Here is a 24984-nt window from a genome sequence, read left to right on the forward strand (position 1 = left end):
GATTATCCTTGTATCATAGGAAGAGTGAAGTTTTTGCAAAGGAAACAGGGTTTGAGTTACGTCTTGCCTATCCAAAGCCTTACTGGCTATGGACTTTGCAGAAGCTGTCTAAGCTTTCTTTGCCTCAGTTTCCTTCCTGAACTATGGGGATGAAATTTCCCACCTCATATATTACTGAGAGATTAAATGAGAGAATTCATTTGTAAAGTGTCTGGTACTCAGAGATCATGCAACAAATACCAGCTCCCCCTCCCTTTACGTCCCCATCTGCTCAGCCAAGAGGGAAATTTGACAAGTACTTCCTTGACAACATCAGCCAACACCAGGGCATCCTTTCCTCAAATGTCACTACTGAATGGAATTGACAGCCCAACCTCTCTAACAGACTCTCCTGCAGCAGCAGGAAGAAGGATGCTCTCTCCCCATCACAGCACCTCAAGCCCCCACCACCTGAACCCAAGATACCAATGCCAGCCTGGCCAGGAGGGTCTTGAGAGGCTTGAGAGGGCATTGAGTTCACTAATGTGAGCCTCTGTTGCCACTGATCCCAAAATGCTTAGGGCCACCCAGGACCCCATATCGAACTGTATAGTGAGAAGGATGGGCTACAGCTTAGATTCTCTCATTTCACCTGCCAGATCTTCCCCTTAACTAGCTGAGCAAACTTGGGCACAGTACCTATCTGCCCTGAGCCTCCCAACAATCCTACAAAGCGTATTTGATTTCCCCATTTTACCCAAAGAGAAATCAAGACTCAGAAATCAAGACTCAAAAAGGTAAAATAACATACTCAGGGTCACACAGTGTATATCAGGAAGCCAAAGACAGACCAAAATGGAAATAAACTGAGGAGAGTCTAATAAAAGGTTTATTTGTGAAAACGTAGAGCATAAGAAATAAACGGAGATGTGGAAGTACCTGGGGGCAGGTAACTACAGGTGTCTTTAGCTGATTCCTAGAACCCAAGGATGGAAGGGACTGTGTAGAGAGGGCCAGCTATCAACAGTCATGGCCTTTAGCTGAATGACACCATGTGTTGAGGGGGGAATGGAGAATTAAATACTCCAACCTCACTTTTCCCCCTCCCTCCCATCTCCTGTTGGTGCTTTCTATGACATGAACCCAATCATAAGCCAGGGGACAAACTGAGCCCACCAATTCAGTCAATACAGGTCAGTCTCACTGGCACAGGTAGTAGGGAATGGATCTGGAGGGCAGATGGAAGATATTCGGTACACACAGCTAACTCTTAAATGGCAGTGTAAGAACTTGAATCAGGGCTATCAGACCCCTGCCACTACAATGCCATTTCCTGTAGATCCTCAGTAAATGGTCATTGAATGGTTGAAAGGATGGATGGATGGAAGGAAGGATGGATGGATGGATGGATGGATGGATGGATGGATGGATGGATGGATGGGATGGATGGGTAATTCCTGAAGACTTCATTCATGTGCCCTTGATTAATCTTGTCACCTGACTAGAAATATAAGGCATGTTGGAAATTGTATTTCTAAGCCATAAATGGGTTCTAAGAATAAAAGTCTTCTTCCCAGTTTGTACATCCCTGTAGGAGTTGCTTGTGTCTCTCTGGCCTCTGGTTCATTTTTCCTGCTATTGCTGCTGCTGCTGCTGCTGCTGTAGCTGCTTCTCTCTCCAGTATTTGAGACTTGAGTAGGGTCAAGCTTCCTACAAACAAAATGAAGAGAAGGCAGAGGTCAGAGGGGGCTGTAGCCCTTGCTCCCCCAGGACTAGAGTGCAAGGCTAAGTTAGCCAGCTTCTCTGTGAGTTCAAGGGAGCTGCGGGGGTGGAAAGAGGAGGGAAGTGGGAAGGCAGGATGTTCACTGTAATTATTTTCATTGATTTGTCTACTCGGATCCCAAGTGCTTCGAAGCCGTTGTGACATTTAATAAAAATAATTCAAGGTAAAAATACCTCTTCTTCTCTGCTCCCTCCTCCCCTTTCATCAGCATCACCTCAGTTTGCAAAGGTGGGAATCTACCAAGGGAGAAAAGGCTGGCGACCTCGAGTCTGTAGGCCTGGATTTGAGATGGTACTATTACCAGCTGGCTAGTGACTCCAGGCAAGTTTCTGTCCCCCTCTAGATGTTGGTTGCCCTCTGCTCTAAAATTAAGAGATAGGCTAAACATGGAAGGTCTTAGTGTGGAGCCAATAGTCCAGGATTCTAATGCACCATTCTGGGGCAAAAGGGCATGATTTCCCCACCATTTCCTGCAGATCTTGTTCCTATCTGTTGAGTTCATTTTTTATCTTTAGCATTTGACAAAGGAAGGACCTCCCATACTACAATTTCTTGCTAGTTTCCAGATCATAGGAGGTTCATCCTTCCCCTTCTCTATTCTTTCTTCATTGTGAAACAAATAATATTCTGTCCATTATATAGAGAGGATAAACAAATGCTAGAGTGGCAATTAGTGTTACTTTGTCTTCTCCACTGACTATATACCTGATGCTTTAAATATATAACCTTCAATCCTGACAACAACTCTGCCCTATAGAGGTTTGAGGAAACTGAGGCTCAGAGAGGTTAAATCTGCCACCTAGAGAAGCACAGATAGACAGTAGGAAAGCTGGACTCTGACTCAGGTCACTGTGACTCCAGAGGCCACAGCTCTCAATGCTGGCTTTCGCTGCCTCACTATAATGTATCCAAGGCTGAGCCTGGACCCGAGCATCTTGCCTTCCAAGTAGAAAAGCCCCAAAACACAACCTGACTCAACAGATTGAAGGAAGCACAGGAGGGAGCTAGATTCTGAAAACCTCCTAATTCAGGAGGTCCTCTGAGAGCTGCAAAGCCATCCCAGGCTGTCAGAGAAAGATGTAATCAGGGTGACCTCATATGTTTCACGGATTCATTAAAGCCCATGTTCTGGGGTAAATGATTGCTTTCCCCCAGTCCTGCTGAAAAGAAAATCGATCGCCTTCCTGTAGATTTAGAACGGGACAGTTGGCAATTAGAAAACACTTCCCCAGGCAGGCGCTGGGGAAGGGGGTCTCATTCCACTTCCCATTCATTCTGTCAGTGACACACTGGCTGTGCCTCCTGACTTGCAGCAAGCTGGGGAAGTCCTAGCCTGGGCCTAGGGATGTGGCTGAGGACTCACGTGGGTGCCCTGGGCTGTGTAAGTCCCATCTCTGCTGCTGAGGCCTCATTCTGGCTTTCGCTTTCTTTTCCCATTCCCCACCCCCATCCCTGCCCCTGACAGCTAATGGATTTTTCTCTGTACAGAGAGATTTACTAAACAACTGAACTAGGACACATTAAGTCTGCGGGTTTGGAGGTTTGTTTTAGAGCAATTCTCGCCCCAAGAACTGGCCGCTGAAATTAAGATGCAATCTTCTCAGCAAATATTGATTTCAACTAGAAGCAAATCTGAGAAGCTTGCTGCTCACTGGATTTAAGCTCTGGCAGCTGCGATTTGGAATAAGGATGGGGTCACCTAGGTGCTCCCCACCTGAGGCCCAGGAGATAAGGGCAATGAAGAAGATTCGAAGTTAAGTTAGAGCTGAAAACTCACCACAAAATATACCAAGAAAAACTCACTTTGAGCCTTATAGTTGCTTGTGCATATTGCCAGATAAGGAAAATGGCCTTATTGTATATATTGGTGAGCACTCTTGGTCTACACGGCCCCTTGTGAGATGGAAGTCTCACACGTGGCCACAGGGACCAACACATGGACTTAACGCTTTCCTTCCAAATCGGACCCCAGAGTTTCCTTCCTTTGGGAAGCTTTGCTTAACTAACTCCATCATTTCACTCCATTTCCTCCAGTATTTTCAGCAGTGCAGAAATACATGTCCATGTGTATCTTCTCATCCTCAAATTTTCCTGCATTACTTTCATTTCTCCCAAAAACTTTCCAGGGCTTGGGACCACGTATATGTCTTCAGCATCTTCCACAGCACTAAGGTCTACAGCAGAGAGAGCCTGGAACCTTTAGAAATAAAGTCAGTTCATCTAAGTCCTTGAGCCAATTCGCCAACTTTCTAATTGTGGTATCTTGGGCAAAAACTTCCCTCTAGATTTCAGTTTTCTTATTACTAAGAACCAGATTGGACTAGATGGTCTCAAATAATTTTCTCAGCTACTAAAAATAGAGTATAGCTCCGCTGTGGTTCTCAGTTCTAGATAACACCCACCACCCACCATCCTTCTCAATACTTGGCAAAGGTTCTTGATGGAGCAACAGTGCTCTTTTGTAGGCTTCTCAGGCAAGGGAGCAAAGTTCTTGGGATACATGACAATTTAGCATAAATAAAAAAGGCAACAATTTTGATATAGGGGCATTTGGGCACTTCATTGAAGGAGATACAAGGATGGCAAATAAGTACATAAAAAAATGCCCACATCCTTAGTCATAGGCCACAATTTACCTGCTAGAATGGCTAAAAAAATTGTTTTAGCTGACAATACGAATGAGCCGCTGATGAAGATGGGATTCTTATGCATTACTGGCAGGAAATCAAAATGTGCAGCCACTCTAGAAAACAATTTGGCAATTTATTATAAAGTTAAGCATACGCTTATCACATGACCCAGTCATCCTGCTTTTAGGTATTTGCCCAAGAAAAATGAAAATGTATGTTCACAAAAAAAAAAACCCTGCACACGAATGTTTATAGAAGCTTTGTTCATCATTGCCAAAACCTGAAACATTGCGAGTGCTCTTCCATAGGGAACTGGATAAACAAACTATGGTATCCTCAAACTCTAGTATCTCCATATAATGGAAAACTACTTAGCAATAAGAAGGAACAAACTACTGATATCTGCAGCCATATCATAGATAAACCTCAAATGCATTTTACTAAGTGAAAGAAGCCTGACCCAAAAGGCTTTATACTGTATGTTTCCACTTATATGACTTTCTGGAAAAAGGAACACTATAGGGATAAGTACAGTATCAGTGACGATCAGGGAGATGCTTAGGGAAAGAGGCAGACTACAAGAGAATTTGGAAGAGTGATGACAGTGTTCTGTATCATGATTGTGGTGGTGGATTCATGACACTGTGCATTTGTAAAAACCCACAGAACTGTACACTACAAAGAGGAAATTTTTCTGGCTGCAAATCTAAAAATAAATTCTAAAAAAATGAAAACACAAAGCCAAAAAAAGTTAATGTGGACATTTTTATATGTTAAAATGGCAGCATCAAATGGTCCTGGTCACCTGTTCTGCTTTAGACCCTTCTCCCCTACATTTCTGTGCATTCCAGGTCTCTGGGATGTAGATAGGACATTTTTCAGAAGGAACAGAGAAGTTATCGAGGCTGCCTCCTCTCTCCTTCATCTTCTTTCATCTGCCATATAGTGTGTGGAGCAGGTGAGTCTGCAGAGATGGAGAATCCTTCTGCTGGAATAGCCTGAGCAGGCTCTGAGCAGTAAGAAAGTGGCATGCATGGAGCTGCTGTTCGTCATGGAGGTCAACGGGACCTTGGATTTCCTTCTGCTTTGTCCAGCCTAAATTCTAGAGCAAAGAGGCAAACATGGGGTCAGGGCAGAATTCCAGTGTATGTGGATCCTGCTGAGGAAGGATTCCCCTATAAAACACCATAGCAGAGAAAAGGAAAGGAAAGAGGTAGGTGTGGCACATGGATTCTTAGCATTGGTACCCATTTTCCAGTTTTGTCTGCCAATCCCATCTTCTCACTTTCTTGCTATGTAGTCTTAGGCAAATTGCTGGTTAAGGTAAGTTGTAGTTTTGCCTGGGTTTCTTCCTCTGAAAAACTGGAAAAATAATCATACCTATTGAGATTATTATGTGAGTTAATAGCCATTCATTGACTCAACATGTATTTATTGATTATCTATTATGCACCTGTCATTGTCTTATGTGCTTCACATACAGATAAACATTCCTATTTTCATGGAGTTAACATTGTAGGAAGCAAAGACAGAAAATAGCAAAGAAGCAAATATATAATATGGATGGTGGAAGAAATACGATGAAGAAAAGAGAGTATAAATTGACAAAATGGGGTACGCCAGTTTATACAGAATAATCGGGGAAGGCTCACCAAGGAGGTGAGATTTGAGCAGAGACCTGAAGGAAGTGAGAGAATGGGATGGGAAGGGGAGAAGTCCACACAGAGGGAACAGCCTACGCAGACTCTGAGGCAGGAGCATGCTTGACAGAGCTGAGGAATAGCCAAGAGGCCAGTGTGGCTAAAGAGGGAAATGCTCTTTTTTATAGGATAGAAATGAGACCAGAGAAATAGTGAGAGATTGGATGATGAGGGGCCTGGAGATGTCCATTTTCTGTGCATTGTCTGTTATTCAGAGTAAGATAAGAAATCATTGAAAGACATGATCTGACTTGTGTTCTAAAAGAATCTCTCTGGGCAGTTTGTGAAGAATAAACAGTAGGGCAGCAAGGGCAAAGTCAGGGAGCCCAGTTAGAAAGTTATTGCGTGATCCAGAAGAGAGATGATGGTAGCTTGAACAACTAGAAACACATATATAATACTTAGAACAGAGCCTGGCACATACAAAGTGCTCAGTCAATGTTATCTATAATTATTACTGCTGGCATCATCGAATTCATCATCATCATCTAGGGTAGGAGGTCAGGAAGTCTTTACCATCTTGTGTTCCCAGCAGGAACAAACCCCAGACCCTGCTGAAACCCACAAGTGGCTATGTGAACCTGGGGACCCACTTTGGAAACTCACAGACTCTGGGTTGAGGTTTCACACTGCCTCCTCCCTCCCACCTCAGTACCCTGAGAGAAGTGACAGGGCTTTCTGACACACACAGTACTTTAGTTTGGGGGAAGACGCAGATGGAAAAAGCCTGGGTGCAGTAGAGCTCCTAAGCAATGATGGAAAACACAAAAGAAAATAGCCTGGCCAGGAGTGGTGGCTCATGCCTATAGTCCCAGCACTTTGGGAAGCTGAGGCGGGTGGATTGCCTGAGCTCAGGAGTTTGAGACCAGCCTGGGCAACATAGTGAGACCCTGTCTCTACAAAAGAAAAAAAAATAGCCAGGCACCCATAGTCCCAGCTACTCAGGAGGCTGAGGTGGAAGGATTGCTTGAGTCCAGGAGGTTGAGGTTGCGGAGAGCTGTGATTACACCACTGCACTCCAGCCTGGGTGACAGAGCGAGACTCTGTCAAAAAAGAAAGAAGGAAAGAAGGAAAGAAGGAAGGAAGGAAGGAAGGAAGGAAGGAAGGAAGGAAGGAAGGAAGGGAGGGAGGGAGGGAGGGAGGGAGGGAGGGAGGGAGGGAGGGAGGGAGGAGGAAAGAAAGAAAGAAAGAAAGAAAGAAAGAAAGAAAGAAAGAAAGAAAGAAAGAAAGAAAGAAAGAAAGAAAGAAAGAAAGAAAGAAAGAGAAAGAAAGAAAGAAAAGAAGGGAAGAAAGGGAAAGGGAAAAAGGAAAGGAAAGGAAAGGAAAGAGCCCAAGCTGAGCACAAGTTGTTGCTGTCTCATGTGGTCATCTCCTTTCATCCTCAAAACGCATTCTGAAGTAGTTATCTCCATTCCTCATAAAAGAAAAGAGGGTCTGAGAAAAGTGAAGTGCTTAGGTATTAGTAGGAGACCCAGGATTCTGTCTTGGGAGCAGTGGAACTCCCAAGCATCTCTGTTCCTCAGTGGGTAACTCAGCCTCCCCAGGTAGATTGTGTACATTCTCTGACTTAGGGCTAAGGGCTCCAAACAGGACTGAGACCAAAAGTCACACTTCTGAGTGCCTTCCCACATCTGAATCTCCAGTACATAGAATCAAGCAGTTCTGAAATCACGCTTTCCTTTGCTCCTTTGTTTACAAAGATAAGATGTCTTCTTCATTATAGAAAACAGTAGTTCTTCATAAACTGTTATCTCTATTGGCCATTGCTTTTTACAAACACAAAAATTATATGCTCTCACCTGATAGAATTTTCCAAATTAATTTCAGAGAAAACCACCTATCTGTGCCAAGCAACTTGACCTCCAATATTCCTGGAAAATATTTGGCCTTTCATTTCTACCAAAAAAGCCTATCAAGGCTTTTTCTATCATAGTTAACCTATGAAACATTGTGTATAACTGTGTCAAAAGAAACTGAGTATCCTTGGGAAAAAGGCTAATTCTAAAACCAGGAGAAGAAAAAGTACAAAATAAACTAGAAACAAGGAAACTACCAAACATTATCAAAGATTATTGGATTTTTGTCAAAATGTCAAGGGAGCCAAAATAATTAGGCTCCCATTGGTCAAAGATGGTATAATTTAAGCATCAATAAGAACAATAACTACCCTGTTTTAAAATACATCAAAATGTTTAAATTAATGAGTTTATTATGATACTCATTATTTTGAAAAGTGACAAATACAGGGAAAAAATCAAACATTTATCCTGCCTTTCCTATACAAATGATACCACTGGGTAACCAAATACTTTATAAGAAGAAATTTATATAGAAGTATCACAGTACTAATAAATGATAAATAATAACAAATAAATGATAAATGAAGAATGAATAACTGCTGTATCATTTTGTAGCAACTAATGGATTAGTAGATCTAGGAAAGACAACTAGACATTGATACCTCTCCATAGAAGAACAGAAGACCACCTGTGTAGCGACCTTGGCAAAAATAAATCAAGCCTTAATCTGATCAAGCTTCCAGATATATCTAGCTCCCCACCTACAGGAAATTAGGAATATAGGAATCCACCATAGCATTCAGTAAAATAAGATTATGGGAAAATCTTCTGGGAAAAGGACCCAGAGAGAAAGAAAAAAAGATTGGAATTGGAAGTGAAAACTATAGATTAAAGGAAAGTTAAGAGACATGTCAATCAAAACAGATAGATCTTATTGGATCCTGATAATAGCAAGTACAAAAGAAAAAAGTCTATGAGACAAGGAAGGCAAAGTCAACACTGATTAGGTATTTGATGAAATTAAGGAATTACTGTGATTTTTTGGTGGGTGTATGCATCAATTAGCTATTGCTGAATAACAAACCATCCCAAAATACAGTGGCTTAAATATGCAACGATTTTGTCTACCCATGATTCTGCCAGTGGACAAATATGGGCACTGTCACCTAGGATGGCTCATATCTATCCCATATGGTGTGACTGGGATCACTCATATGTGTGGAGCCTCAACAGAAACGGCTGTTCTCTCTCTCTCTCTCTCTCTCTCTCTCTCTACCTCTTTGTGGTCTTGTGGTCTCTCATTCTCAAGGAGGCTAGCCTGGGCTTCTTCACGTCTTCATACAGTGGCAGAAGCATTCATAGAAAGCTGCAAAATAGGAAAGGCTCCAATGGGCAGGTGCTTTCTGAACCTCTGCCTTGTGCTGTATTTGTTCTTGTCCCATTGACCAAAGAGAGACACATTGTCCAGTTTAGAGTTATTGTAGGAGGGGACTTCACCAACACTAATGGCCATGGCTCATCAAAGGTCATTACTATAGTGACTTACCACAGGGTGATCGTGGTAGAATGGTTATGGTTTTTAAAAGAGTTTTGATCCCCTAGAAATACATATTAAAATATTTCCATATAAAATGATAAGCTTGAAAGTAACTGGAGGTGGGAAGGAAAGAGTGGGTGGGTATAGAGATTGGCCATGAATTTACTGAGGCTGATTGATGAATACATAGTGGATCATTACATTATTGTCTCTATTTTATATGAGTTCAAAATTTTTTATGGTAAAAAGTTTCTTTTCAATGGCTAGTCAGTGTCCAACACTAGGAGAACCCAAGGGGGACTACAGCCTTCTCCCATTGTTGCTGCTTCAAGATATTATATCCTATTTCCCAAGGTAATGATGAGTGAGGCAATAACAGGGGACCTTTTCTAGGCACTCGGCTCCCTTCCCTCTCTGGAGAGTCATGTGAAACCCAGCGATTTGTATAAGCAACACAGTGGGCTGAAATCCATTCCCCTTGCATACACAACACCTATGATTTTATATATTAGTATTCACTTTTTCCCCATGTTATTTTGAGACTTAGGACATGGACCTATTCTGAATGATAAATTACATCTCATTGCAATTATTAACTGAAAGAAGAATGAAAGAATGATAATTCAGGAGCCATAAAGGGGGTGGGATGAGAGGCAGTGGCCTCCTTAAGGGGGAGTTAATAGAGAAGGAGGAAGAAGAGAAGAAATAAATCTCAGCCAACTGGGATCAATCAACACTCGTTGCATGCATAATATATACCGAACATTTATTTGCAGAGAAAAAGAAAAAAAATTTAAAGTGCATTAGACACTGTTAATCTCTTGCCGTGCTTATAGTAAGTTATTCCTTCAAAATATTTATTGAATAACTACAGTGTGTCAGGCCCTGTTAGATGCTAGATGAGAATAAAAAGAGGATTTAAGACACTTTTCCAATCTGTATTAATGAGGTCTATTCCAGTTGTAATAATAAATTACAATTTAAATCAGTTTAAGCAGAAGAGATAATTTACCGGCTTCTATAGCTGGAAAGTCTGGGGGTAGCTTCAGGCACATCTGGATCCAGGTGCTCCAACAATGTTGTCAAGAATCTGTCTCTTTTCATCTCTTAATCAGCTTCCCTCTGTGCGGGCATCATTCCCAGACAGACTTCCCTGCCGGCAACAACAGGCTTACATCCTACCACATTGGCAGTAAGTGTTCCAGGACTGAGTCTCCCTGGAACAGCTTGGCCCGGTGCCCGTTCTCAGTCAGGGAGAAGGAGCATTCTGATGGGCCAGGTCTAGGGTGTAGGCCTGGCTCTGTGACTGTGGAAGAGGTCAGACCCATACACCAACATAGACTGAGAGGAAAAGGGCAGTTCCCCAAAGAATAATCACGGCGTTGCCACTAGAAGGAGGAGGGACAGACACGGACCTGGCAGAGTAATGGAAGTCCTCTCGGTACTTGCAGTCATTCATTCATTCACTCAATAAATCTTTCCTGTGTGCATGTCATGTGCCAGGCTGTATTGTAGGTGCTGGGGATACAGTAGTGAACAAGACAGACAAAGTTACTGGGCCTTGTAATCTAGAGGTAGACACGGAAAACAAATGTGTCAACAATCCATTTTTATGCAAATTACAGATCATGATTTTCCTTGAAGCAAATAAACAGGGTGTTGTAAGAGAGAATAACAGAGAGAATCTTCTTGAAATGGGTGGGCAGGGAGGGCTCACTGAGGCGAGGACATTAAAACGGACGCGGAGTGTGAGAAGGAGCCTTGAGCATCCCATGTGTTGATTGGGAACGGAGAGTGGGGAGATGGATACAGCATCCTCCCTGCCCTTGAGGAGCTCATGGCTGAGTGGGAGAGAAGATGAGTAGATAGAAACCCTGCCATACAGTACAGCAAGTGCTATCTATAATATAGACAGGATCCCTCCCTAGGGACATCAAAAAGGAAGTAACTAAATCAGATGATAGGGCTTGGTGGTGGCAGCGGGGAGTTAGAAGGCTTTATAGAGACATTTGAGCTGAACCTTAAAGGATAAGCAGATAGAAGTTAGAAACAAGGGAAAAGGAATTACCAGACGAGGGGGATAATCATGAGGCAAAGATCAGGCATGGTTGGGGAGGAGTGATGCTCAGTCTGGTGGGTACACTGAGGCCACAGCAGTGGGGAAGGCTGGGCTCATCTGTGAAGGTGGTTAATAAAGTCTCGACTGCCCCACCCACACAGAACAAGCTTGAGGGAAACAGGTCAGATCAAGGCTTGAGTTCACTGTGTAGCCAAACAGGAAAGAAGGACTCAGCTCCCTGGGAGCACCCTAAAGGGCTTCGGGCAGGAGGGGGCTTTTGAACTATGCTTTAAATAAATTCATCTCCCTCTTCTTTATCCCCCAATTAGCATGTCTTTATTAAGCCAGACAGAGGGCTAGGAGAAGTACAAAGCAGCAGGCATGATCTCCGACCTAAATTGTTCTTGTGGAGTCAACTCACAGACCACAAGTTAGACTGACCTCGACTCTACATTGGAAGGAGCCTTAGACACAGTCTAGTAGGCTCTGAGACTCAGAGAGGGCAAGCGACTTGCACAACGTCACACGGAAAACTAAGACTAGAATCCTAATTCTTCTCCCTGCTTTTGAGCAAATGAGGGCTTTGCCCCTGGTACCTTCCACCCATCAGTCCTGTTTCTGCCCCCTGGGGCCTCTGGAGCCAGTCCAAGTTCTTTCTAATATGTCAAAACAGTCCAGAAACTCCCCAGCCTTTTCTTCCTCAAGTCAAGTTCCTTCAGCTTTGCTCCAGATGGCTCAAAGTTCAGACTCTTCAGCACCCACCTCCAATTTGTTGAAGTCCATCTCCAAGTGTGGTGCCTAGGACTGGATACCAGTGTTCCACAGAGTGGGTTATCACTTCTTTACTCTGAGCACCCTACCGTCTCTGAGCTCATCAATCCCAGGGCATTGTTCAGAGCAGCAGGAGTTGAATTGAGCTTCCCCAGAATCATTGCATGAGCTCCCACCTGCAGCCTCCAAACCTGTGCACTCTCAGCTTGAAATTAATTTAGCAGCAGCCAAAGGTTCCACCGGGGTGCACTCTAGAGAGTATGTTCCTCAACTATGTGGGGATTAGGGCAGGGAGCAGACTTATGAGTGGGAAGAGGGAGGGAAGCTGTGAGGTCAAAAATGTGAGCCTGGGTCTGTCCCAAGTGGAGCTTCCCTCCCACTCCTCAGCCTTGACCACTGGACCAATCCCCACCTTTTCCCAGCTGAAATGCAGCAAATAAGCTGGCTGCTGCAAACAGTGCATGGGGTGGGAAGAGCACTGTACAAGGAGTCAGGAGGCCTCAGCCCAGGCCTGCTTTGCCAGCAGAGCACTGAGACACCTTAGGCCAGTCAGTCTGCCTCGCTGAGCCTCACTTCCACCGTCTCTAAGTAGAATGCCTCTGTGTTTTACATGCATATCTTTCTTAGTGATGACAACAGTCACTGATTCCTGGGGGCTACCCTGAAGCTTCCTGAAGGCCGTTGGTTAGCATGGATCCACTGCCAGGAGGTAAGGGCCACAGTTTCTTTGTATAAATGGTTGGGGACAGTCCCCCTGTTTGGGACTGTGCCCTCCCAGACTGGGAGACACCCAAGGACCCTTCCAGAAGCAGGAGGAAGGAGCAGTCAAGACTAACTTGCCAGACAGAGTGCAGAACACCCAGTTAATCTGAATTTTGGATAAACAACAACTAATTTTAGTGTAAGTGTATCCCAAGTCTTGCATGGGATATACTTATACAAAAATATATTCGTGTTTATTCGAAATTCAAATTAAATGTCTGTCCTGTATTTTTATTTGTTTAATCTAAGCCAGACCCAGGTGAGGTTGGAAGTGTTTGTGGAGAGACACCAAGTTCCAAACATCTAGCTGCACCCCCTCATCTCCCAACTTTTTGCCTCCTGCCTCTGTGTGGTCCTCACTGCCATGAAGCTGAGCATACAGAAAGAGAAGAAGGAAGCCCCAAAGCAATGGCAGGGTGGGAAGATGTGAGAAAATGAAGGAGACAGAGAGGAACACTGCACCAGAGAGAGAGACAGTGCCTTTCTGGAGGTCACCTGTCCCTGCAGAAGTGGACAGTCAGAGTGGGTAGAGGTGCCACAGAATACCAAGTGAAGGCAGCGGGCACCTGTGTTCAGTACTGTAGCATCATAAAGCCTCTTAGAGGGAAATTATCTCCCTGCAAGGCAGCCTGGACCCTAGTAGAGAGAGAGCCAAGCAGGAGCTGATTACTGCTGACAAGCTGGGTTTTTTTTTTTTTTTTTTTTTTTAAGCCTCTCTCATTCTTACTCTCTTAAAGATCCATTCCTGCCACCAGTTGATGTGGTCTCCAAGGGGATGCTCTGAATCCCCAAACACCCATAATAATCACCTTGTTTTTATTTCATCTGGGGATAAGCGCTGTGGCTGAGAGGACAGCAGGCTCCAATTTGAGCCCTGGACCTAGAGAGATGGTGCCAGGGCAGACATGTCTCCTCATTCGCCCAGACCTGGAGATCTCATTCCTTATCCCCTTTCGGGATACCAGCACCACCCTCCACACACTCCCTGCTCCCTCTCCTACTGCTATACCTGAATTAACCAAGTCCTCAGTGACCCAGGTCTCCAACAAGCAGCTGGTCAAGCCTGGAGAGTGTTTTAATTCTGCACCACTCTGGTGCTGTCTCCAAAAACAAGACCTGTTGGTTTCCCAGGGTCCTTCCCTGCACAGAATTTTGCATGACTATTTTTCACAACTAGTAGGGACCTGAATTGTCAGCCTGCACCCCAGGCAGGGTCACTTAATGCATGGCCCAGCCTGCAGGGAGCTCTCAGTTCCTGGGAAGTGTGACAAGGGTGTGGGTCCATCCAACTCCTGCAGCCAGGAAAGGGCATCACTGGGGAAAGGAGAGGAATGAGAAAAACAGGGAGCCAAGGGGACATAAGTCTCAGTGTGCCTGGAGCGGGAGACAATGGGGATCAAGGATTTTCACAGCAGAAATTAACCAGTTCTTCCTCTGTTGCAATAAAATTTTCCATTGGTACCTTCCACCCATCAATTGTGTTTCTGCCAGCTGAGACCTCTGGAGGAAGTCTAAGTTATTTTTAATATGTCAAAACAGTGCAGAAACTCTCCAGCCTTTTCTTCTCCATGTCCAGTTCCTTCAGCTTTGTCCCAGAGGGCTAAAAGTTCAGACTCTCCATCACCCACCTCTAGTGTGTCAAAGTCCATCTCAAAGTGCAGTGCCTAGGACTGAACCCTGGTGTCCTGCCCAGAGCAGATTATTACCTCCATTGCTCTGAGCACCATACCTCTACAAATGCTGCCAAATATGTTGCTAATTTCTATCCAAAGGCTAGACTGAGCCCCAGCCACTGACCCAGTCATAGTAGAAGGAAGAAAACTCCCAAGAAGTCAGATACTCAAGAAACCCTAAAGCAGGAAGAAACACCCCAAAACTCTGAAGCTGGCTTTGGCAAATACAGCCAAATTCCACTTTCTGTTACCCAGACTTCCCAGGCTCACCCCCACCTTTTCCAGCCTCCCTTTCTCTTTCAGATTCTCTTTTCCACCTCTTCTCATCTGACATCAAATAACTGTATGACCTTGGGCAAGTCACTTTGCCTCTCGGAAGCTCTTGTTCTTCATCTGAAACGACAGTAATAATCCCTGGGCCGCTTACGTCGCAGGCCTGCAAGAGACTCGATTGAGATAATTAATGGATGAGAAAGCACTTTGAAAACTAGTCAACACTACACAAATGAAAGGCACTCTTTCTTCATTCATTTATTTATTAATCTTGCACTGAGAATTCCACAAAAGGAGAGAACTAAGCAGAGCTCATGACTGCCCAGAGCTTAAATTCTGCAATGTCAGAGGCAGAGGAACCTTAGAGAGCAGCAGGCATAACCCCTTCATTGTACAGGTGGGGAAACTGAGGCCCAAAGTATAGTAATACTCAATGTATGTTAAGCTATTTCTAAGTACTTTGGGGTATTAACTTCTTCAAGCCTCTAAAATCCTATGGAGCAGGTACTATTATTCCCCTGTTTAAAAGATGAGGAAACTGAGGCTCAGAGAAGTGAAGTAACTTGTCCCAGATCATGCAGCTAACAGGAAGCAAAATCAGAATTCAAGCCTGGAAAGGCTTATTCCAGAATGCGTGTCTTGACCACTGTGCAAGGTCACCCAGTGTGTGAGGAGCAGAGGCTGCAAACCAGGACTTCTTCCATTCCAGGCTGTCCCCACATTGAGAAACAGACTGGCCACAAATAGAAGTAGGGCCTGAGAGCAGCTCAGAGTGGCCCCATCCCATGAGACTCACCATCACTTTGGGTACCCACCCATGTCTGCCTTATGCCTCTGGGTCAGAAGGAAGAATGTTGGGGGAAAGGCAGGTCTGGAAGGAGGGGTATTCAGCACAGCAAGAAAATAGCGGGATTCTAGAAACAGGGAAAAGAAAGAGAGTAGAAAAGAGGCTTCCCAAAGACAGGGAATAAGTAGGGGTACATGAGGTGTCAGAGGTGACTGGGACAGGCATGAATCTGCTCTGGTCAGCACTTGGGCATCCACCCTCATCAGTGCCTCCTCGCTCAGACACTGTGCTAGGCCTGGGGCAGGAGAGATAAGACACAAGCAGCTTCACAACTCCTGAATACCTGCCAGGTGCCAGTCCCAGGACTCAGCGTCAGGCACACAGACTCAAGTCCTGAGCCCAGGGTTTCACATTCTAGGAAGTATCCCAAGACAAATTATTAAAAATCCTCAAGATGTTAAAGCTGTAGATTCAAAGTCAAGAGCTCCAGTTTCTGGCCCTGTGCCTTGTTTGCTGTGTGGTTTTAGGGCAAGTCGCTTCCTTAACCTTTATTGGCTGCCATCTTCCCATCTGTAAAATGGGGATAATAAATCCTACCTATCTCACCACCGGGTTTCTCTGAAGAGGACATGAGCTCCTGGCTCTGAAAGAATTTGATTTAGGAAGTGCCATCAGCTGTGAGGATGCTGATCGAGGTGCAGGGTGGCGTTGAGGTGATTGAAAGAGAGTGAGGAATGGGAAAAGTGGTCCTATGTCTGAGCTGACTCATGGGACAAGAATGGAGTAAATAGGTAGAACCTGAGTCTCCTTCTTTTGAGCCCACGGCTCCTTCCACTGTACTTGATGCCAATACTCCCTACAATGAACCCATTGCTAAAAATGCTAGAGTTGGGTTGCATTACTAGATGTAGAGTGCCCAGACCCAGGGAGAAGACAGATGGCCTGGTCTCCTGCTCTAATCAGGCAGGATCTATGGTGGGGGTCCATACTGAGCCCCATGCTTTGGGCAGAGTAGTGACACATGGGAGCACATCCACAGAGGTGGCTCAGTGTGGCACAGGAACTGGTAACCAAGTCCTCAAGATCCAGATAAGGGCATTGCAGGTGTTTCCACTGGAGAAGAGGTGACTCAGGGCTCATGAACTCACCTGCCCATCCAGGGCTCCTCCCATGGTCCCCACCTGGCTCCTTGCAGTCCAACCACCCAGAGGCCTGCCCACCTGCTCCTCTGCTTCACTCTCACAGAGTTAGATAATTCAGATATGAGGCCAGAGTGGAGTTGTAGCCCTTAAGAAAATGTGGGATGTATCTCAGCCCCAACTTCTCCTGCAAGGCAGGACCTATAGGCTTAATGAACTCTCTTGTTCCCAGATAATAGCTCTCCATTACCTACCAGAGGAGAGCCAAGGTCCCCTTCCAGGTAACAAATCCACTTCCTAAACTCACCCCCATCACAACATTTTCCCTTATCCTCACTGTCTCATGTCTCCATGCTCAAGCTGTCCCTTTTTCCCAAAGGTGCTTCTCCCCCTATCCTGTACTGTTGAAATCCTTCCATCCTCCAAAGTCCTCTGGCATCAGAAAAGGTGGAGTCTGAACCCCAGCCCTGTGACTTATTAACACTGTGACCTGGGGTTGCCCATTTAACCATCCCGGGCTTCAGTGTCTGCATCTGTTAAACGGGGATGGATGAAGATTCAAGGTGCAGTTCCAAATAGCCCTTCTCAAACTCCAACATGCAAGCAATCGCCCAGGGATCTCATTGTCCTGCGGACGTTGATTCAGTAGGTCTGGAGTAGGGCGCCCAAATGTCTGCATTTCTAACCAACTCCCAGGTGATGCTGCAGGTGCCGGCACACCTGGAGGAATGTGTGTTTCAAACATCTCATCTAATGACTCGCAAGTAGCACTAGCTCCCTGGGGTTGCAGAAATGGAGTGGTGCAGCCAGGTGAATACAGGGCCCGGGATATTCCTGGGGGCTCTGAGGCTGCTGGAGGCCTCTCCTCCCTTCCACCCAGCCTAGCAGTTTTTAAGTGTGCTAGTAATCCAATGCTACAATCCCAACCTTTTAATACAGATAAGGTTACCAAGAACCTCAAAGGTGACCTCAAGGGGACCTCCCTCCCAATAAATGTGAGCTTTGAGAACAAAGGTGGCAGGACATGGGATCCCAGAAGGACAATCTGAATAAAGGTGGAGTGGGGTAGAAGGGTGGGCTCTCCGATTCTGCCTTTGCACTAGGGAAGGTGAGTTGGGGACGTCACAGACCTGATGGTCAGCTCTGAGAATGGGCCCTTGGGCCTCTGCTCAGTCTTAGAGACTAGGCACCCCCAAACTTGGGCTGAGCCTGCTATCCATTTGCATATCCTGCCAGCAGCCATGGGACCTCCGGATCCCAGATGGATCCTGGAATCAAATCCTGCCTCTGAGAGTCAGCCACCAACCCCTGTGTGACCTGGACCCAGGCACTGTCCCCTCTGCAGTCCCAGGCTCCTCACTGTAACATTCGCAGTGGACTCTGTGGCTTCTGAGCTTCTTCTCTGGGGCTGTAAACATTCAAATGGAGGCTGGAAGGAGGAGAGCATGCAGGGATAAAGTGAGAGCGTGGGGTCATGGAGAACCAAAACACCCGAAGAGAAAAATTCTACTTGTAAACTATTAAATATAGAGGCACTCTGTCAGGAAACAGGGCACACAGCACCATAAAAATTAAAGTAATTTACTATGAAACGCCATCCTGTTTTGTTTTGTGTTATTCCCAAGCCAAAACCCCCGAGCTGACCTAAGTCAAGAATCTCAACAGCACAGGCCGAAGCAGAGGAAGAAAAGAGAGCGCGTTCTCCCCTCAGCACCGACTTGGGGCGACTCAACCCCACCTGTCTCCATGGAAACCAGGCAGAACCTGGTGGGCCAGGATTTGGCCAGAGAACCAGGGCCCTAGCGCCCTCTGTTGGGTGAAGCTGGACACAGCTTAGCCCAGGAGACAGCCCAGAGATGGGGGCCCCCATCCAGGCCAGGACAGGGTGGGGTTCGGCGTCTCCGAAGGTTCTAAGCTGAATCAGCCACCCATCTCATGCCCTGCAAGCACCGCGAAGCTGGTCTCAGGTGCCACTGGTGGAACAGAAAAAAGCTAAAGAGCCCCAGGGTTGCGATCCTGCCCTACCTTTCACCAAGTTAGAAATGCAGCAAGTCGCTGAAACTTTCTGGACTTTGGTTTTTTAAATTCCATCTGTAAAATAGGTATAGTTCCACTCAATTCATAGAGTTGTTGGGAGGAATAAATAAGAGCATCTATGTCAGGTATCTGACCCTCCTGGGAGTTTAGCACCCCCAAGAAGTCCGGGCCCCTGAAACGGAGCCAGACTGTGGGAGGAGGCTACCTACCCCATGCACACTCTGTCCCACCTCCCCCCGCACTCATGCAGTGCTTCCTCATCTGCTGTGCCTGGAGCACGAAGCCCCAACAGCAATGACGGTGATGATAACAGTAAACATTACCCAATTCTTCCTCGGTACACCTCTCATTTAGGTCTCACAATGGTCCTGATCCACGTGCATCCCGTGAGGAAAGAGAGAGGTTGAGACCTTGCCAGGTCATATCGCAGCAAGCCAGGGGCTGGGCCTGCATGTGAGCCTAGATCTGTCTGGTCCCAAAGCTTGGGTACTTAACTACTACCCCAGACTTCCTCTCCTGTCATGGAAAGAATCCTGCCCAGAAAACCAGGGCTCCAAATCCTAATCTCAGCTCTGCCACTGGGAAACCATGCGACTTGGGCAAATAACTCGCCCCTGGCCTTGGTTTCCCCATCCATTACCAGAGGGGCAAACGAGATGATCTCTAGGCGCTCTTCTGGCTCTGATGTTCTGATTCCAGTGAGCCGATGAGGTGACGAGGAGTAAAGGGGAGGTTTGGTTCTCCCCCCAAAAAGTGATGACTATGGCAGAGCTGTGACAGCCAAACCATAGAAGACCTCCCCAGTGGCCTAATGACCTCTCCTAATGGCAGGCTTCCACATTGCCCCTGCTGTCTGTATCTGTGTTGGTCACTGCTGCCTGACAGGGATGTGTCCCCACACAACCGTGGGGAACAGGAATCTCTGATCCAGCTTTAGATAGAAAACTCTCACCCACATGTTCTCACTCTCTTACTTTCCCACTTGCTGCAGCTCCCCTGGGCTCCTGTGATCAAAGTGCCTTTCTGTAAGTCTCCCAGGTCTGGTACAGTCTGGTAGGAGGGGAGGAGACATTGTGACAGACTCCGACTGAGCAGAGAGAAATCACAGGAATGCCGCCGAGACATTCCTGCCATCTTAGGCCAGAGGACAACACCTCCTCGTCCCCCTGGCCTGAGGAAGGCTAGAGGTACAGAGTCTTGACAGGAGAAAGTGCCAGCAGCAGGTAACCATGATAGGTGGGGAAAGGGATGCAGCGTTCCTGGTCTTTAAACATGAAGGCCACCACTCCCCTCCTGCCAGCAGATGTTGAACAGTGTGGTCCTGAAGAAGCATCCCAGCTGGGCTGGTTGTGAGATGCAGAAAGAGGATAACTCTCCCCTGCCCCCACTGTTACCAAACCCCTCTGAGCCCTAGTTTTTCATTAATCAAATGAGAATATAAGAACCTACCTACCTTCTAGACTCGCTGTGACAACGATAAGACACACAGAAAGAACTTAAAGGTGTCTGGTACAAAAGGCTCTACAAATAGCTGCTCCCATCCTTTCTTCCCCATCCTTTCTTCCCCATCCTTTCTGTCCCCACATGGAGGCTCGAGCTCCTAGTCTCTAAGAGGCAGTAACAATGTGTAGACCCTACCTCTTAGGGTTGCTAGAAAAATTAACTAGCGACACATGCTCATGGCACTCAAACAGAGCCCCCTCCTTCCCCTCCCGAGCCTCAGTTTCTGTGTCTGTAAACGAGAGCCAACAGCGCTCACTTCTCAAAGCTGCCGAGGGGACTGAGAGAGGTGAGCAGGCAGCATGTGGCGCATGCCTGGCACTTGGAAGAGGGCATCAGTACACATGAGTCCCCCCACGCCAGCCCCACCTGCTTGCTCAGGACAGGACCTTGTCTGTTCATTGCCAGATACCACACTCAGAATAAGACCTGACACGAATCTATTTGTTGAATGAATAAATGCATGGAGACCCATTGCACAGATGAGAAAATCTAGGCACAAGTTCTGGGGTTCCATATTTGGCCCATCATAGGATTTGCTGTTGGGAGTGGACAGCACCACAAGGGCAGACGATGCTTGGTAATAGGCAGCCACTCACACCTCTGATTGGCAGCCAGCTGTCCTCCCAGGAGCTCGGCAGGAGACAGCTGGGTAGTGCCGTCCTTCAGCCGCCAAGCGTTATTATTGCACAGGGACCAAGAGGGTCAGGGCCTTTCTTTCCAGGCCAGATGGGCAGGAGAGTAGAGGGGCAGGAGAGAGGGCTATAGATCTCCCGCCTCCTGCGTGGTGGCTGCTGCAGTTACCGCTCACATTCATCGGGAGGGCCCACTCCCGGCAGATAAGCAGGCCAGTATATCTCCATCAGAGACTCCCGCTCAAGGGCAGCACCATAAATCCTGGGGTGGAAGCGAGCAAGCGAGCAGGCCAACCACTCCTTGGCGAGCATCTTTCCTCCTGGGGCCCGGATGCTCTGCACAAGGTGGGCACAGAAGCCCATGCAGGAAGCATAATCTGCAGTTGTGCATCTGATCCATCAGTAACACCAGGAGAAGAGCCTTCCTCCTGCTCCCAAGCAGGCAGAGACAGCTGCCTGTTTCTCACCTCCCCCTGAAGCCAGGAGTTTAATGCTCCCCCAGGACCAGGATCTCTCTCATTTCCTGCGATGCTTCTGCAGTTGCGTTCACCAGCTCAGCCGACCCTTCCCAACCCAGGCTGCTGAGGAGAGGAAGGAGTACTCTGGCATCACACAGGAGGGAGGGATGAGTGGAAGAAGAAGGATGGGAGCCCCAGCAAGGAAGAGGTGGGGCTGGAGGCCTAGAGCCACAGACTCCTCAGCCAGCAAGCTACTTGTGCCTACATGTTCCCATCTGTACAATGGGTCTCCATGCATGCATTTATTCATTCCACAAATATTTATGGGTCAGGATCTTGTTCTGAACGCTATGTCTAGTAATGAATAGCAAGGTCCTTCCCTGAGCAAGCTTGCATTCCAGTGAAGGAGACCAGCAGTGTCAAGGCAAACATGTAGAGAAACCAGATTATTTCTGATAATAACTATGCAGAAAATTGGAGGAGTGTTGGAAGAGAGGGTGGCTGGAGTGAGGATACTACATAAGCTAGGAGTTCAGGGAAAATCTGAATAAGTGGCATTCGAGCTGTGGTCTCAGTGATAAAGAATAGCCAAGCAAGGAGATGAGGGAAGTGTGTTCCTGGCAGAGGGAACAGCAATACTAAGTCCTGAAGCAGAAAGGAGCTTAGCTTGTTCAGGCAGAATGGAAGCCAGTGTCACTGGAATGTGGGAGGTGGGTGTCTAGGAAACAGGGTTAGTGAGGAAGGCAGAGGCACACAACGCAGGGCCTCGTAGACCGTAGGCTGCGAAAGGGCTGTGGATTTCACTTACAGTGGAAATACATTGGAGGGTTTTGAGCCGGGGACATGCTCTGATTTAAATCTGATGCAGCTTCCTGGAGCTGCTTTGTAGAGAGTAATTTGAAGAGGTCAGGAGTGGAAGCCCTAGGTAAGGAAGGAGGCCCCGTAATAGTTATAAATATTTGACCTAAATGAGCTTAGAAAGGAGGCAGGTAAAATGCAGCTTTAAAGGGGCAGATTCAACAAAGATAAGCCAAAGAGCCAATGCCATGCCAACCCTGCTAGGCCAGCCTTCTCGTGTTTAGTTGACAATGCAGCAAACATTTATCTAGCATCTTTTATATGCGAGGCAATGGAGAATGAGGCATAAGGAAGATATCCTCAAGGAGGTCTCAGACTAGTGGGGGAAACAGGCAAGGAGACAAATGACTTCAGGCAGAGGCTGCAAGTGGCCCTCCTAACCAGAGAGATGGCAGGCGGCTTCCCAGAGGAGGTTACTTCTAGCATTTTCAGGAAGAGAGGAGGTTAAGACAAATATGACACACAGTAGGGAAATCTCAGACACAGATCCCAGGACAGGTTGAATGGCCAAGACCTGGACTCCAGCCCATGTGGAGAGGAACTGAGGCTCCCAGCAGGAAACCAGCATCAACATCCAGACACATTCCAGCCCCTGGGTCCTTGAATGGTCCATCTGAGACCCCAGATATCATAGGGTAGAGAACAGTCCTCCCCACTGTGCCCTGACCCAACTCCTGACCCACAGACTCTGGGAACATAATGAATGGTTGTTTTATACCACTCTGTGTTGGGGTAATTTGTGACACAGGCAGAGTAACTAGCACAGCTCCCCATCGCCTGCCCTTATTATTAAGTCCAAGCTATTCAAACTTGCTGGGCCCTCCATGACCCCACCCTGCCTGCCGTCTGGGCTCCTCTCTTCTCTCCTCTCCTCTCATGGCCTTTGCTTCCGCAGATGAAATGTGTTGAATTCTGGATCACAGCAGGCTCCACACTTGAGGTGGGCTCTCCCTGTTTCTCAGAACACTCCTTCCTCCTCAACGGCCCTGGCTAACTAAGCCACCAAGTCTCACTGGAGATCCCACCTTCCTCAGGCAATGAGGGCCCTTCTCATATGCGCTCAGGATACCCTCTGACCCCAAACACAGTAGTTATCACTCACGCCAAGGCCATTGCCTGTCTTCGCGTCCATCTGCCTCCCTTGACCAGAATCTCTGTAAGGGCAACCAAGTTGTTGTCCCTTTCATTGTTTAGTCCCCAACACAATGTCTGGTACAAATGTGTTGAACAAAAGCACAGTTGAATATATGAGTGAATTCTTCCTCAATAGGGGCAACCGAGGGCACACCAGGCATTTCTTGAGCCCCTTCTATGTGTGGAGCACTGCTGGGTACACAGTAAGGCTGGCAAGTGCTGTCAGTGAGGAAAGAAGCCAGCTCTAGGCCCATCAGAAGGACAGCTTTCATCCATTAGGACTCCCCAAAGGAGGTGGCATTGGAGCTGAGCCTGGGACAGCTGGGCCTGTCCAAGGATGGACAGGATTTTGACAGGCAGGCAAGGAGGGAAACAGCATAGTCAAGACAAACAAAATGAACTGCCTGGATAAAGTCTAAAGCAGCACAACCCAACATGCCAATCCACAGATCACACTTTGAGTAGCACTGGTCTCAGTAGAGAGACCAGGACCCAGACATGACTCAATGCCAGGGCATCTTGATAGAGGAAAAGTTGACCCCACAAGGGAGAAGCCAACCTGTGTGCCAGTATCCAGTCCCTGAGGGAATGCAGAAGGAAGGTGTTTGGAGCTGGGGATGGGGAGCATATTAGAGCAGAGCCAGAGTCTCCAAGGCAGAATAGCCAGGCAGAGACACCCTACTCAGAGGCCACAGGCCCCAGACAAGATAAAGCATAAAGTTTCCCTCTGTGTGCACTGAGCACAAGCAACCAGCTCCTCGGTGATTCCCATCATTCGCAGGCTGGTGCAATGGCTCCTAACTTTTTTGCAACAATAGACCACTTCAAGACTCTGTTAGTGCTGTGGACCCTCCCTTTGAAATATTTCCATGTATCCGTGCACTGACATGCTGACCTACAATTTCCGAAGTTCGTAGACTTTCACCATCCCCTACCTTGCAGTTAAGAACCCTGGTCTAATGTACTGAGAAGCTCCTTGGACAATGTGTGGAAGCCCCTGATTCCAGGATCACTAGAGTCAAGTCAGGTAGATGGGAAGGCACCTACAGAAAGATCTGAAGGCATGTGGGGCTGGAAAAACAGAAAGGGGAGCTGATTAAAACTCTGCCTTAAGGCAGGGCAGAGGCTGGGAGAGGCAGTCAGCCAGGAAGTAAGGTGGGAGGGAGGAATTAGGCATCTGTGGGCTGGGGAGTTAAAGCCATGGAGAGGGGATGCGGCTGGTGAGGCTGAGGCAACCCCAGGGGAGGGTGGCTGATATTTGGTTCCTGGGCAAGGGGAGGTCTAGGGAGAGATCTGGGCACCAGGTGTCTCAGCCTCAGCTTCCCCATTTGTGAAATGGGAAAATACTCCTCTTACCTATTTCCTCCCCAGTGGATTCCAGTGAGGAGGGCTTCAGTAAAGCCCACTGGGCACCCAGGGGCCCTGGGAAAGGAGCCCTGGATTAATGTGAAGATTATGCTCATTATAAGG

General features: G+C 46.9%; 1 long non-coding RNA gene across 1 annotated transcript in view; it reads right to left on the minus strand.

The window, feature by feature from the left end:
- Positions 1-855: 855 nt before the first annotated feature.
- Positions 856-24984, minus strand: part of LOC126938400 (uncharacterized) — a 71065-nt gene continuing 46936 nt past the window's right edge. Inside the window, exons 2-4 of the long non-coding RNA XR_007720082.1 lie at positions 5198-5494; positions 3863-3959; positions 856-1689 (exon numbers count right to left, since the gene is read on the minus strand). This is a non-coding gene — a long non-coding RNA (uncharacterized LOC126938400). The remainder of the gene's footprint in view (positions 1690-3862; positions 3960-5197; positions 5495-24984) is intronic.

Source organism: Macaca thibetana, chromosome 16 (genome assembly GCF_024542745.1).
Source record: "Macaca thibetana thibetana isolate TM-01 chromosome 16, ASM2454274v1, whole genome shotgun sequence".
In the NCBI taxonomy this organism is placed as follows: Eukaryota; Metazoa; Chordata; class Mammalia; order Primates; family Cercopithecidae; genus Macaca; species Macaca thibetana.